Source organism: Cottoperca gobio, chromosome 7, assembly GCF_900634415.1.
Source record: "Cottoperca gobio chromosome 7, fCotGob3.1, whole genome shotgun sequence".
Classification (NCBI taxonomy): Eukaryota; Metazoa; Chordata; class Actinopteri; order Perciformes; family Bovichtidae; genus Cottoperca; species Cottoperca gobio.
In genome coordinates, this window is record NC_041361.1 from 5,933,425 (window position 1) to 5,946,194 (window position 12,770).

Consider the following 12,770-nt stretch of genomic DNA (forward strand, 5'->3'; position numbering starts at 1 on the left):
TGACATGGCAAGAAAAGGAGCAAAACCAAACCCTGAGAGAAGCAGCTCACAATTGCCCCAATCTGACGGAGGCCCCCCCCCCTCACACACACACACACACACACACACACACACACACACGCTCACTCACTCAGAGTTATCTGTATTGTAAATATATGACCGCAAACCAAACAATTAGATGATCATTTATAAAATAATATTAATTGATAATGATGACTAGAAGAGGAGTCATTCATCCGCTTCCCTACTGTAGTGTGTGTGTGTGTGTGTGTGTGTGTGTGTGTGTGTGTGTGTGTGTGTGTGTGTGTGTGTGTGTGTGTGTGTGTGTGTCCATAACAGCTACATTGTCCCTGTGTGGAATAGGATTTGTGTGGAGGAAAGAGTGTTTGATGCAGAGCTCATGAGATTAGAGATGTGTTAAAAGTGTCTACAAGTCTGTCTGTCTGTCTGTCTGTCTGTCTGGGAGAGGATGGTAGGAGGACTGCTCTGTGTTTGAGATAGAGTGTGTGTTAGTGTGTCAGTGTGTGGTTTCCTCTCTGCATTACTCGTAGATATTTTTGACCATGAGAACGATGCATCTCTAAACCGCACTTCTATACCGCCACAATCACAAAGGATGTTTCTCTTTCTTTCTAAATCGGCTGTTGATTATTTACCGTGTCCAGATCATTGTTCCTGTGTTTGTGTCTGTCCGTGTGTTGTACTCCGCATGGTCTACAGATGACAGATCTGGGGCGTTTGGTTTAATATTCCTATCAGCTAACCACAATGAGATTAGTGTGAGAACCAATCTCCATAGAAGATTCAGCTAAATCTTACGATCTTTCACAGAGGCCTCGGAATAAAGTGCTGCTAGCATGGAGACAAAGAAGGGGGAGGGTGTAGTGATAGAGATGAAGTGCTGATGGGATGATATCAGGCTGCAGTAGAGGTGAGCTATGCAGAGAGAGAGAAAAAGAGTGTTTGTTGTGAGGCTCAGGGGAGGAATCGATCTGCCGTCCTCCTGGCTGACTTTCTTTTTCCGGCAGTCCAGCAGTGCATCGTTTCTCTCCCACACACACACACACACACTCATTCCCAAGGCCTTGCTCTTTTTGTTTTTTTGCAGTTCCCTCTTTCTCTCCCACACTGTCCCCGATCAATCTCTCATGGCTGCCTTAAACCCCCTCCCCAACACACACACACACACACACACACACACACACACACACACACACAGTTCTAGTGCTCAATGCAACCGCCGTCAGATGAAATGCGTCTCATTTTGTTCTCTTTTCTGAAGTTCCCTCATCTATATTCCTTCCACATGGGAACCTAACCAGCCTGTGCACTCTCTAATGCTTATTTTTGTGTTTACGATGCGAGGGTCAAAAGGGTTGCAGGCTGCTCGCTTCATATCATCGGAGAATCTATTAAAATAAACCACATCACAAACGAGCTGCAGTGGAATAGATAGCACGCCTCTCAGTTTAAATTCCACCTCATTACTCAGAGTTGTTTCCAACTCCGTAAACTTTTCTGACACACTTCACTCTCGGTCTTACTCTCTGCATGCGATCCGTCTCACTCAGAAGTGGGTGAGCGTCTTCCCTCCACAGATGCGGGACAAAGGTGGTCCACGTGCGGTAGCTAGATGCTCCGGCATGGATGTCCTGGCTGGCTGTTTAGGTTATTTATTATTAACAAAAGCTATTGGGCCGGTCTGTGTTTAACCAAGCCAATGTAAACATCTCCCCTCTGTGTTAGATAAACACAGAGCACGGGAGTTAGAGAGGAGGATGGTGAGAATATTATCTGCACAGCTCCCCTTGTTACCTCGCTCCAGATGACCCTGTTGTTGTTTCCCCACACTTTTATGAACTTTGAGCGACTGCCAAGTCTTTGCAAGATCAGGCCCGTTCCCATTGGCCAGCCAGTTCAACTGTTTAAGTGACGAGGACGCAAACGCAAGACATGTTCCATGTGATGCAGACCCATCCTGTCCCATGATAACAGTTCACATTGGTGAGAGGTTATAATTATTATAAGCAATGTGCTTCTGTAGGTTGATGTCAATCATCCAGGTGGTAAATGGTTGATTGAAATAGCATTATCCAACCCATAGTGGGTTCGCTTCTTTTAGTTATATCTATAAAAAGTACACAAAATATGAGGTCTGATCCCCTTATAGTCGATTGGTCTAATATTTCTTCAGTCAATTAGTCATTTTTGAAATGCTGAATGACTTATTTCCAAGAAACGTATGAGCACATCTTCTAGTAAACGTGGTGATTAGTTGACTTAATCGAATGAGTGTTAGTCGGCTAAGTCGAGGACAGCACTACTAAATACAGTAGTGTAAAAATAATGACTGTTTTCAGCTACTAGGAAGTGATTTTCCTTTTTATAAAAGAAGTCAATGTGATGGTGATAGAAGAGGCACGTTTTCCACTTGCTGTGCAATCTGTTTTATTGCTCAATATATGCTCAATTACAGTGCATCTCGAGATCCACGCTGTAGCCAGAGACACTGCACAGAAGCACTGAGCAGACGGCATGCTTCAGAACCGTATATGCACTGGTTAAACACTTTATTTATTCAGCTTCAGAGGTGTTGGTAGGTGTGTTGTTTCCCCCCCTGCTTCCAGTGTTTATGTTAAGCTAGGCTAAAAGTGTCCTGACTCCAGCTCCATACTTAACAACCTGATTTAGAGATTTATATCCATCTTCTCATCTGTTTCTTATAAAGAAAGCTATTCATCTATTTTATTCTGCTCCGTCAGCGTTGCGGGCGGCGCAGTCACTGTGCTCACGGCGGCAAAAGTGTTTCTATATTAAGTTCTCAAGGTGACCAACAGACCAGTCACCCGACAACTTTGTGCATTCCTGTAAGCACTGATCTCAAACATCCCCGGCATTTCTCTCTGTCTTATTCTGTTTTATATGTGTGTGTGTGTGTGTGTGTGTGTGTGTGTGTGAGTGTGAGTGTGAGAGAGTGAGAGAGAGAGAGAGAGTGAGACAGCATGACTCAGTTCCAGGCCCATTCACAAGCTTCAGGCTCTCTCTCGGCCTGACTGAGTGTCACATTGATTTTCCTAATGGTGGTCATGTGTGGGTCCTGCTGTTGCAAAGGCTTCAGCTAAGATGGCTGTGTGTGTGTGTGTGTGTGTGTGTGTGTGTGTGTGTGTGTGTGTGTGTGTGTGTGTGTGTGTGTGTGTGTGTGTGTGTGTGTGTGTGTGTGTGTGTGTGTGTGTGTGTGTGTGTGTGTGTGTGTGTGTGTGTGTGTGTCTGATTTGATTGACCCCTTTTCTGACGGCACAAGTTTTTCTTTCTGCACTGCGTGTCCTGAAGAAGCCCCCCTCTTAAAGTCTTTGCCTGAGCTTTCCAATTGAATTGAATTGTCTCTTATCATGTCAAGTTGTTAGAGTGTTTGTGTTAAATGCCTACAAGTCTATCTTTGCACAAGATAAGATAGTACTTTATAGGGTTTGCTGGTTTATCATTAGGTGTGGCTCAGAAAATACACATCAGACATGTAGGAAGATGATTTTACTCTGGACTGGGATTAGAAACTGGTTTGTTTTGATGTAGTTGAGTCTTTTTATAGCTACGGCGCTAAAATCATGCCGTAATAATTGACGCCCCTGTTTAACAGGTTGTTGAGTCATTTGCAGGCATGCTGCTTTTGGAGGTGTGTAATAAATTGTGCTGTAGAACTATTGTTACATTAATATGCAAATGTATAGCAATTAAAAGATTGTCGTCACAGTGACTATAGTTTCACCGCACCCATCTGTCCTCGTTGGTTGGAAACAGCCTTCGAGACTGTGGTTTTATTTTGGGACACCCTGGACTGCCGTTACCCCCAGGTTGGGAAGCCACTTATTTGTTTGTTTCCACTACACAAACAATGAAAAATATCAATGAATGAACACAGTTTGTAGAAACATATTCTGTATTGTAATCGCAGCCACAGTTAGGCGACATTGTAGAAGTTGTAGTAGTGTTTGAAGCAGTGGCGTAACAAACAAGTTAGTGTTTTAAACAACTGACTCCTCTTTCCACAGTGGTGACAACATTTCAGAGCTGACCTGAAGTATGCAACGAGGGAGGGTTATGAAATGATGTATCAGAAGCCCACAGCAGAAGATTACACCAACAGTGTTTTTACAGATTATAGTGAGCTGGAGAGTGACAGCAAAGGTAGCACTAGCTATTAGTCCAATATTGTTTCGTATTAGGATTAGGATTAGTTCGGGAGTAGCAGTGCTTCCTCCACAAATATGTCTATACTGGCGGTCTCTAGGCACACACACACGCACACGCACACGCACACACACACAGGTGGAAGTGACCTGGTTTTCATAAATGGTATTAACTGTTGAGGCCTTCTAGAAATGGACAGAATTACTCGGTGTCACCCAATAAAGGACTGTGGATGCCAGTCTGGAGAACTTCTAAGGTTGTGAGAGTGTTCATTGAGGATCGTTCGCTGACTCCAAGTCTAAAAATGGGGAGTAAGAATTCGAAATTGCCATTTTTACTCTGTAATCTGATAAACAGGACAGAGAAAGGGATCCAGTTCACATCCTAAACTTCTTTGTTTGTGTCTCAGTCAGTCAGAGGACGGGAAGGTCAATTTCTCCACAGCCCTGTGTGTCTGCCTGTGTCTGTGCCTCTTCTCCAGTCTGCTGTCTGTCTGGATTGGACCTACCCAGATGAGGGGGATTTTCCTTGGAAAGTCATATGGAAACAAAAAAAAAAACAGAGCCTTAATAGTAAAAGCATGTTCCATTCGATTTTCTGTGTGTGTGTGTGTGTGTGTATGTGTGTGTGTGTGTGTGTGTATGTGTGTGTGTGCAGTTTATGAGTTGAGCTCCTTTCTAGCACACTGAAGGCATTGTGTTTTTCCTCTCTGATCATCAGAAGAGCAGGCTCTCTGGAATCAGGGCTTCCTGTACACACTGGGGTGAGGCAAGGGGGATCTGGAAAGGAGAGAGGAAGAGGAGGAGGGGGAGAAAGAGAGAGAGAGAGAGAGAGAGAGAGAGAGATGGAACCAGGTGGAGGTCACCTCTAGGGTAGATGGTGAGCATCGGCATTCAGGTTCATAGCTTTAACACAGAACAACACAGAATCCTTAATGTGCTGATATTCAATATTTTTCATTGCCAACAAATCCCATGAAAACAAAAAACTAAGCTAACAATGAAATAATGTCTGTTTATCCAAAACCTTACAGCACATGCCACAGACCTCCATTGTTTTCGGAAAACTATTTAAAAAATCAATGAGACACACCATTGTACTGGGTGACATTATTATATTTCATTATGATGAATGAATGAACATGCGCACTGTAGTTTTGAGTCACTTCCACACACACACCATCACGCTGCTGAAAAATAATCCCCATCAGATGTTCTCCTGTTCAAATAATGAAAAAGCTCAAATCTACAGGTCATATAAACCGTGACGAGGGCCGCAGACAGATGGTCAGAAATCATTTTTTAGATTATTTAATGCATCGTTGGTTTATAATATATATATATATATATATATATATATATATATATATATATATATATATATTATATATATATATATATATATATATATATATATATATATATATATATATATATATATATATATATATAAAAAAGCCTCCAAAGTCCAGTAATGAGTGTCGAACATACGTTTTTAGATGTATTATTTATTATCTTCCTGGCAGAAATCCGTTTCCATAGATTTCTCTGTGGTATAAAAATCTTCCGGAAACTCAGCTTGTCATTTGTTTGTCAAGGTCACGTTACTGTACGTGTCAGTCTGGTAATGAGCAGGAACTAATGTTAGTACTTTCAAGGACACTCCTCTAAGTCTTGAGAGACACCGTGTGAGTTTGGACTGTAAATATTGGAGCATCCATAAACCCATCCAACAATCATTTCATTAAAACAGTCCCTGCTTGCGGCTACATTCCCACACGCTGATGACACAACTTTGACAGTGAAATCAATTCCCCATCTCAAATGTCACAACGTTGATTTTTTAATATCGCAGTGAAATGAAAGCAGTGGCTTCCTGGATTGTAGGAAATCAATTAAAAACCTGATATGATACGCTATAAAAGATGGTCAGCAGTAATAGAAACTGCAAACTGATTTGCAAAGTCGTGTATGTCCCTATTTTTAGACCTTTTTGTCCTCGACGTCTTACAGCTAAGTTTAGCTCACTCCCCAAGTCGCTACTCGCACTCCCCCATTAACACTCACTCACCTGATGTAGCCATAAACCAAGTTGTAAATGTCTTCCTAGTCTGGCTGATTGCAGCCAACAAAGGCAGCCTGTGTTGAATTCTCCATGCTCTCTCCCCTGGGTGCCCTCCCCACCCCCCCCTCCGCTCTGCCCTTCTGTTGTCATTAACCATTGTCTCTCCCTTTCCTCTTCCTCCCTTTTAAAGCCTGTGTATTATTATAATGGGATAAATCGGCACCGAGCACTACATTTTTAGATTTTATTCCTGAAACCCAACACTGAGCATAACTTGCTTGCTTGACATTTCTGACATTCTTCTTTAAAACGCAACACTTCACACTTCATGGTGTGTTACACACAAGCAGACTCAGAGGCCGTCGGTCAGCAGGAAACTTTTCCTTGCTCTATTATCCTTTTCTTTCCCCCCACCACCACCACCACCACCAGTCTTAGCCTGACACAGATTGGCTCCTTTTTTTTAAATGGCACGGCTGTTTGAACAGGGCTCTCATTTAGTGCATTATAAGGCATTGCCAGAGACTGACAGTCGTTTTGTTTGCAGCGTTTCTGTATGTGATGCATACATTTCACCATTCAACGGTCCTCACTGCTACGAGTGTCTTTCCCCTTAAGTAAGTGTATGGTATTAATATTGTTATTTGGTGTTTTGATGAGGATGGATGCTGCTGTCAGTGAAAAGCTTTGTGTTATGATATCAACTACAGATTTATTTGCCTCGAGTTAACCCGGCTGTCACTCTAAATCTCAGCTCTTTTTACAGGCAGTCGTAAAATGTTGACTTCTGCCGATCATTCAAAGCAGGCTTTCTATAAACCTCTGTCTTATATGTACTTATATATGGTATACATAAAGTATACATATGGTTTTATATGGTCACAAAGGGGGATTCTATTGCCCACGTTTTCCAACTAAATCTCTACTGCCCCGCTGCAGTGTTGCATGTGCAACAGCTATTCTACCACTAGATGGCACTGTTATGTCATTCCTGTTCAATTCTTTACTCCATCCAGCAGCTTCAATCAGAGACTATGACCTTCTTCTCTTTATGGATTTTACCAAATAATCACTGAAGACTTCTTACAGTAGTAATTTAAAGCAGTTGTTCCCAATCTAGGGGGTCGGGACGTCCACAAAGGGGTCGCACAATAACTGTAAGGGGTTGTGAGATTATTACAAGATCGGGAAGCAGAAACACAAATGTATTCTTATTGTTCACATTTTTCTTTTCTTGTGAGTTACTGGATGATTTAACTTCTTCGTACCTATAAACGCATTTCATAACTAGACGGAGCACTCGGAGAACACAAAGCTCCTCCAAGGCCGTTTCCATCGGTGAAAAATAATGTGTGTATCCGCCCAGTAAATTGGATCCACTCGAAAATGTAATGGGTTCTACCTTGGCCCGTGCCACATCCTTCCACTAAGAGTCATGAAAATGGGGCTTGTAGTTTTGCCGTAATCCTGCTGGCAACCAGGCAAACGAACCAACACACCGAACCACAACATAAAAACAAGGAAAATGAAAACAAAATGCCCCTTTTTGTTAAAATGGGCAACATTGGTAGAGATATGCAACCCGTGATGAGAGGCTGCAAGTAGACATTGCTTTGATTTAAGGGGTCACAAGTCAAAAAGTGTACTCATATTCTGAAAGGCTTTTGACAACAGCTGCTGAAGAGTAATGCTATGTATTTTATTTTTAATGTGTGATGTGCTCAGGTCATCATTACCGCTCTCTGTGCTAGGCTTACAGCCTCACTGTCTCTCTCCGTGCTCCCTTCATACCTGGAGCTCAGCGGCCGAGCGTGACATTGAGGTGCTTCACACTGAAGGTCACCCTGGCAACAGCAGGCTGACTCTCCGCAGTCTCCTGTCCTTTCTCCTATTATAGTCTGCACTGCCCGTCAGCCATTTATCACGGTATACTGCTCGGCCTCTGTAATGACTTTGTGAAACAAGATAGCACCATTTCATGGGAGAGAGATCTGGACTTACTGCTTTAATGGCTGCAGGGAAAACAACACGGGGAGAGGACTTCAGTTTCTCCCTCCTGATGTTAAGGTGCTAAACCTAGATCCTCCCTTTGTTTTAAACCGTCACCAAGGGATTTGAACTTGTGAGCTTTTATGGCCACTCCACCGCGCCGCCCTCACCCAGCGTGCCTTGCACAAGCCACAACTCTCATCACAGGACAGTCATAACAGCCTGAGCCTAATGAGGAGATGAGAGCTACATCCACACAGATGGATCCTTTTCCTGTGGCCCGTTGTGGATTATTTCTCTCAAACAGTTATTTCAGGCTTTCAGCTTCTTCTTCTTTCTTTTTTTTTTACTCGTCTGGGCCGTAATTCACTAACAAGCACTTCATTAGATTTACATCGATCCTGAAAAGTCAAAGCGGAATAAAAACAACAAATTGCCACAGTCTGCTTGGCATCGGTGTTTCAGTGCATTCATGTGTGTGTGTGTGTGTGTGTGTGTGTGTGTGTGTGTGTGTGTGTGTGTGTGTGTGTGTGTGTGTGTGTGTGTGTGTGTGTGTGTGTGTGTGTGTGTGTGTGTGTCTGTGTGTCTGTGTGTTTGTGTGTGTGTGTGTGTGTGTGTGTGTGTGTCTGTGTGTCTGTGTGTTTGTGCCTGTGTGTTTGTGTCTGTGTGTTTGTGCCTGTGTGTCTGTGTGTCTGTGTTTGTGCCTGTGTGTTTGTGTTTGTGTGTTTGTGTCTGTGTGTTTGTGCCTGTGTGTTTGTGTCTGTGTGTCTGTGTTTGTGTTTGTGTGTTTGTGTGTTTGTGTTTGTGTGTTTGTGTTTGTGTGTTTGTGCCTGTGTGTTTGTGCCTGTGTGTTTGTGTCTGTGTGTTTGTGTCTGTGTGTTTGTGCCTGTGTGTTTGTGCCTGTGTATTTGTGTGTTTGTGTGTTTGTGCCTGTGTGTTTGTGCCTGTGTGTTTGTGTATTTGTGTGTTTGTGTCTGTGTTTGTGTCTGTGTTTGTGTTTGTGTGTTTGTGTCTGTGTGTTTGTGCCTGTGTGTTTGTGTCTGTGTGTCTGTGTTTGTGTGTTTGTGTTTGTGTGTTTGTGTTTGTGTGTTTGTGCCTGTGTGTTTGTGCCTGTGTGTTTGTGTCTGTGTGTTTGTGTCTGTGTGTTTGTGCCTGTGTGTTTGTGCCTGTGTATTTGTGTGTTTGTGTGTTTGTGCCTGTGTGTTTGTGCCTGTGTGTTTGTGTATTTGTGTGTTTGTGTCTGTGTTTGTGTCTGTGTGTTTGTGCCTGTGCCTGTGTGTCTGTGTTTGTGTGTTTGTGTCTGTGTGTTTGTGTCTGTGTGTTTGTGCCTGTGTGTCTGTGTTTGTGTGTTTGTGTCTGTGTGTTTGTGTCTGTGTGTTTGTGCCTTGAAATATGAAATGCATGTGTTTTAGGTTGTTAAACTGCAATCTATCACTTTGAAGCTCTTCTAAAACTGAATGATGAGTATCATTAAGCTAGGACACACACACACACACACACACACACACACACACACACACACACAAGCTGGCTTTGTGCTGCATGTCTGTTTGTATTCACTAAGTGATAAAGAAAAACAAAACATCTCGATGCGCGCCATTCTCCTCTAATCTATTTGACAGCTGGGAGAGTGTGCCAGCAATACACTTATAGGTAAAGCACTCACAACTACAACAAGCTTCAACCCTATTACAATAAGTAGCTTGTCGGCGGGCTTCTCTAAATGACACTCAGTGAAGGATTGCATCATTGTTGTTTCTTATCCAGTGGAAGAGTTATGAAAGCGCTAATCTCAGTTTCACTGTTTTGTAATCTGTCAGAGATATGAAGGTTTTGGATGTTTTGCATTCTGCCTTCGCGCTCACTGTTCATCTCGTGTTTAAATCACAAGTCACTGCAACTGCTACTAGGTGACTGTAGTTTAAAGGTTGTTGATCACAGACTTAAAAAGATATAAAAATGTAATGTCACAATTATCCTGGACAAAATAATTGCGATTCACGATATTATCCCAATAACTACTCTAAAACACTAACACATACTGGACTCAGTTGACCTTTTGTTTTGTGAAGAAACATCACAGATAGGACACGCATCCTTTTTTAGTGGAAACAAACCATCTTAAATAAGGAAATCATAAATAAAGGATTGAAATCAAATTGAAAACATTGTAATAAATCTGGCTCTATTTACGCTGCTCTAACGTGATAGCGAGCGAGCCGGCGTTTTAAATCACGATTATCCGGATAATGGAAATTCACCACGATCGTGTGTGTGTGTGTGTGTGTGTGTGTGTGTGTGTGTGTGTGTGTGTGTGTGTGTGTGTGTGTGTGTGTGTGTGTGTGTGTGTGTGTGTGTGTGTGTGTGTGTGTGTGTGTGTGTGTTAGTTTTGTGATCTGCAATAAAAATCCTGTATCGTCCCGTCCCGAGTTCATGTAAATCAATTTCTTGGGGCACAAATAAGCATACATGCAGCCACTTGAACTCTAACATTGAGAAACATGTCATTGTTGAACATTGATTGTAGATTTCCCGACACAGTTAAACGATGTTGCTTCAGTGAAGCGTTGATCATTTTTCACACTGCTCTTTTGGGTGTGCTTTACTTGCCTGTGTGCAATCCATCATGTCACGTTGCTGCTGGTGACAAATGCCCTCTTGTCCCTTGCTACAGATATTCCCATCAGACACATACACACACACATGTACGCAGACCTTCACCATCCATCACTTGCCACACCCTACACACCTTTTCCCCCTTAAACATGACACAGCACATAAAACCTGAGCTGATTATTGTGGATGCTGCTGTTCTGCAAAACTAAACGTAGTAAGTGGTGTTGTGTTGCTGTGCAGAAGGAAGTGTTTGTGCACATTTGCTTTCTGTTGATGCTGATGCATCATCACCCTCGCTCTATATCTTTGACCCCACGTACCTCACATTTTCATTTCAATTCGTGCCAACTTTTTCCTCATTTGAACTATTTATTTTTAACTCTCTCTGTTTCTCTTTCTATCTGTGCTGCACGGTAATCTCTATTGAGCCGTGTATAATCACAGGCCATCTGGACGCTGTAGGGAGAGATGAGCCTGCAGCTCATCAGATGACCAAACCCGACGTGGGTGGACACACACTCGTGTGTGTGTGTGTGTGTGTGTGTGTGTGTGTGTGTGTGTGTGTGTGTGTGTGCACGTTCACACTCACACGCATATATATACACACAGTCGCACCTTTTTTAATAGCTACAAACCAGCACGGGGATTTTCACTTCCATCACACCGTGCAAGAACATACTCAAGGACATAACGACCATCCCGAAGAGCTGCAGCGTAACACAGTGGACATAAACAGGAAAGCGTTTGAAAACAAATCACACCTTGTTCAACGCCACATAATGATGTTCTACAAGCAGAACGCTGGTCCACTGTATTTATTGTCTGCTGGTTCTAATATCTAATATTGCTTTACTGTCTCCTGGATTCCCTGCTCACCTTCTCAGAGGGGCTGCACAAGAGCTCAAAGGCAACATTACTGAAATGCTGACTGCTGGTTATTCTAAAACACTCCCCTCTGATTTATTAGACGCTGCAATGTGAAAAAACAGATTATACAAAAAAGACCCTTGTAAATGTTTTATAATTATTCCACCAAGTTTTATGTTTTGAATTGTAGCGCATCAGCAAAGCCACTCCCCCACCAGGATGTTATGAATTAAACCAAAGACAAAGTTTGAACCTTTATGGCACAATACACACCAGCAGCAGCCGCCACAGTATCAACACTAGTGGTCTGTTGTGTATCACAGATAAAGGAAATATATTACTCTGATCATCTTTGACGTCAGTCAGTATCTGGTTTTTGTTTTTGTTTTGTTTTATAAGCTGCGTTTCAGAGTGCACTATGAGAGCAGCCACGGGACTGGAAAGTGAAATAAGGTCAAAGTGTCTCCTTGGGTTGGGAAATATGGACAAAATCCTTTCTCATGGAATCTGTAATCTGTAATCTCAATAACAGTATTATAGTGAAATTGAGGTTTATATTAAAAAGAGATGATGTTTATAGATAGAATAACCAATTGCAAGTCTTTTTTCTGACTCAAATCTATTTTTATACATATTCTTTTGGATAATTATTAATGTGAATCCTGGATTAGTCCTGCTAATATACTGTAAGTAGATATATTAATATTGACCTCGTAATAGCAAAATGTATGTATGTCATCATATTGTCCAACACCAGTAATTCCAAATTATTATTATTATTATTATTATTATTATTATTATTATTATTATTATTATTATTATTATTATTATTATTATTATTATATCCTATTAAAAGTTGTTTGCAACATTTCATATCTTAGTTAAAGCAGAATTTTTAGCATCTCTCTTTAGCTCCTTGACTTTGACTTTTTTTTTAAGACTTTTAAATATCTAATTTTCTCCCCCCAAACTTTATCTCTCTCCTTTTGATTTCTGCTGTGCACCCTCCATCTCCACCATGCCTCTCGGCCCGACACCCTCAGACAGCA

At 42.0% G+C, this 12,770-nt stretch overlaps 1 protein-coding gene across 1 annotated transcript in view; it reads left to right on the plus strand.

The window, feature by feature from the left end:
- fgd (faciogenital dysplasia) overlaps positions 1-12,770 on the plus strand; it is a 50,683-nt gene that overhangs the window by 580 nt on the left and 37,333 nt on the right. The window lies entirely within an intron of this gene.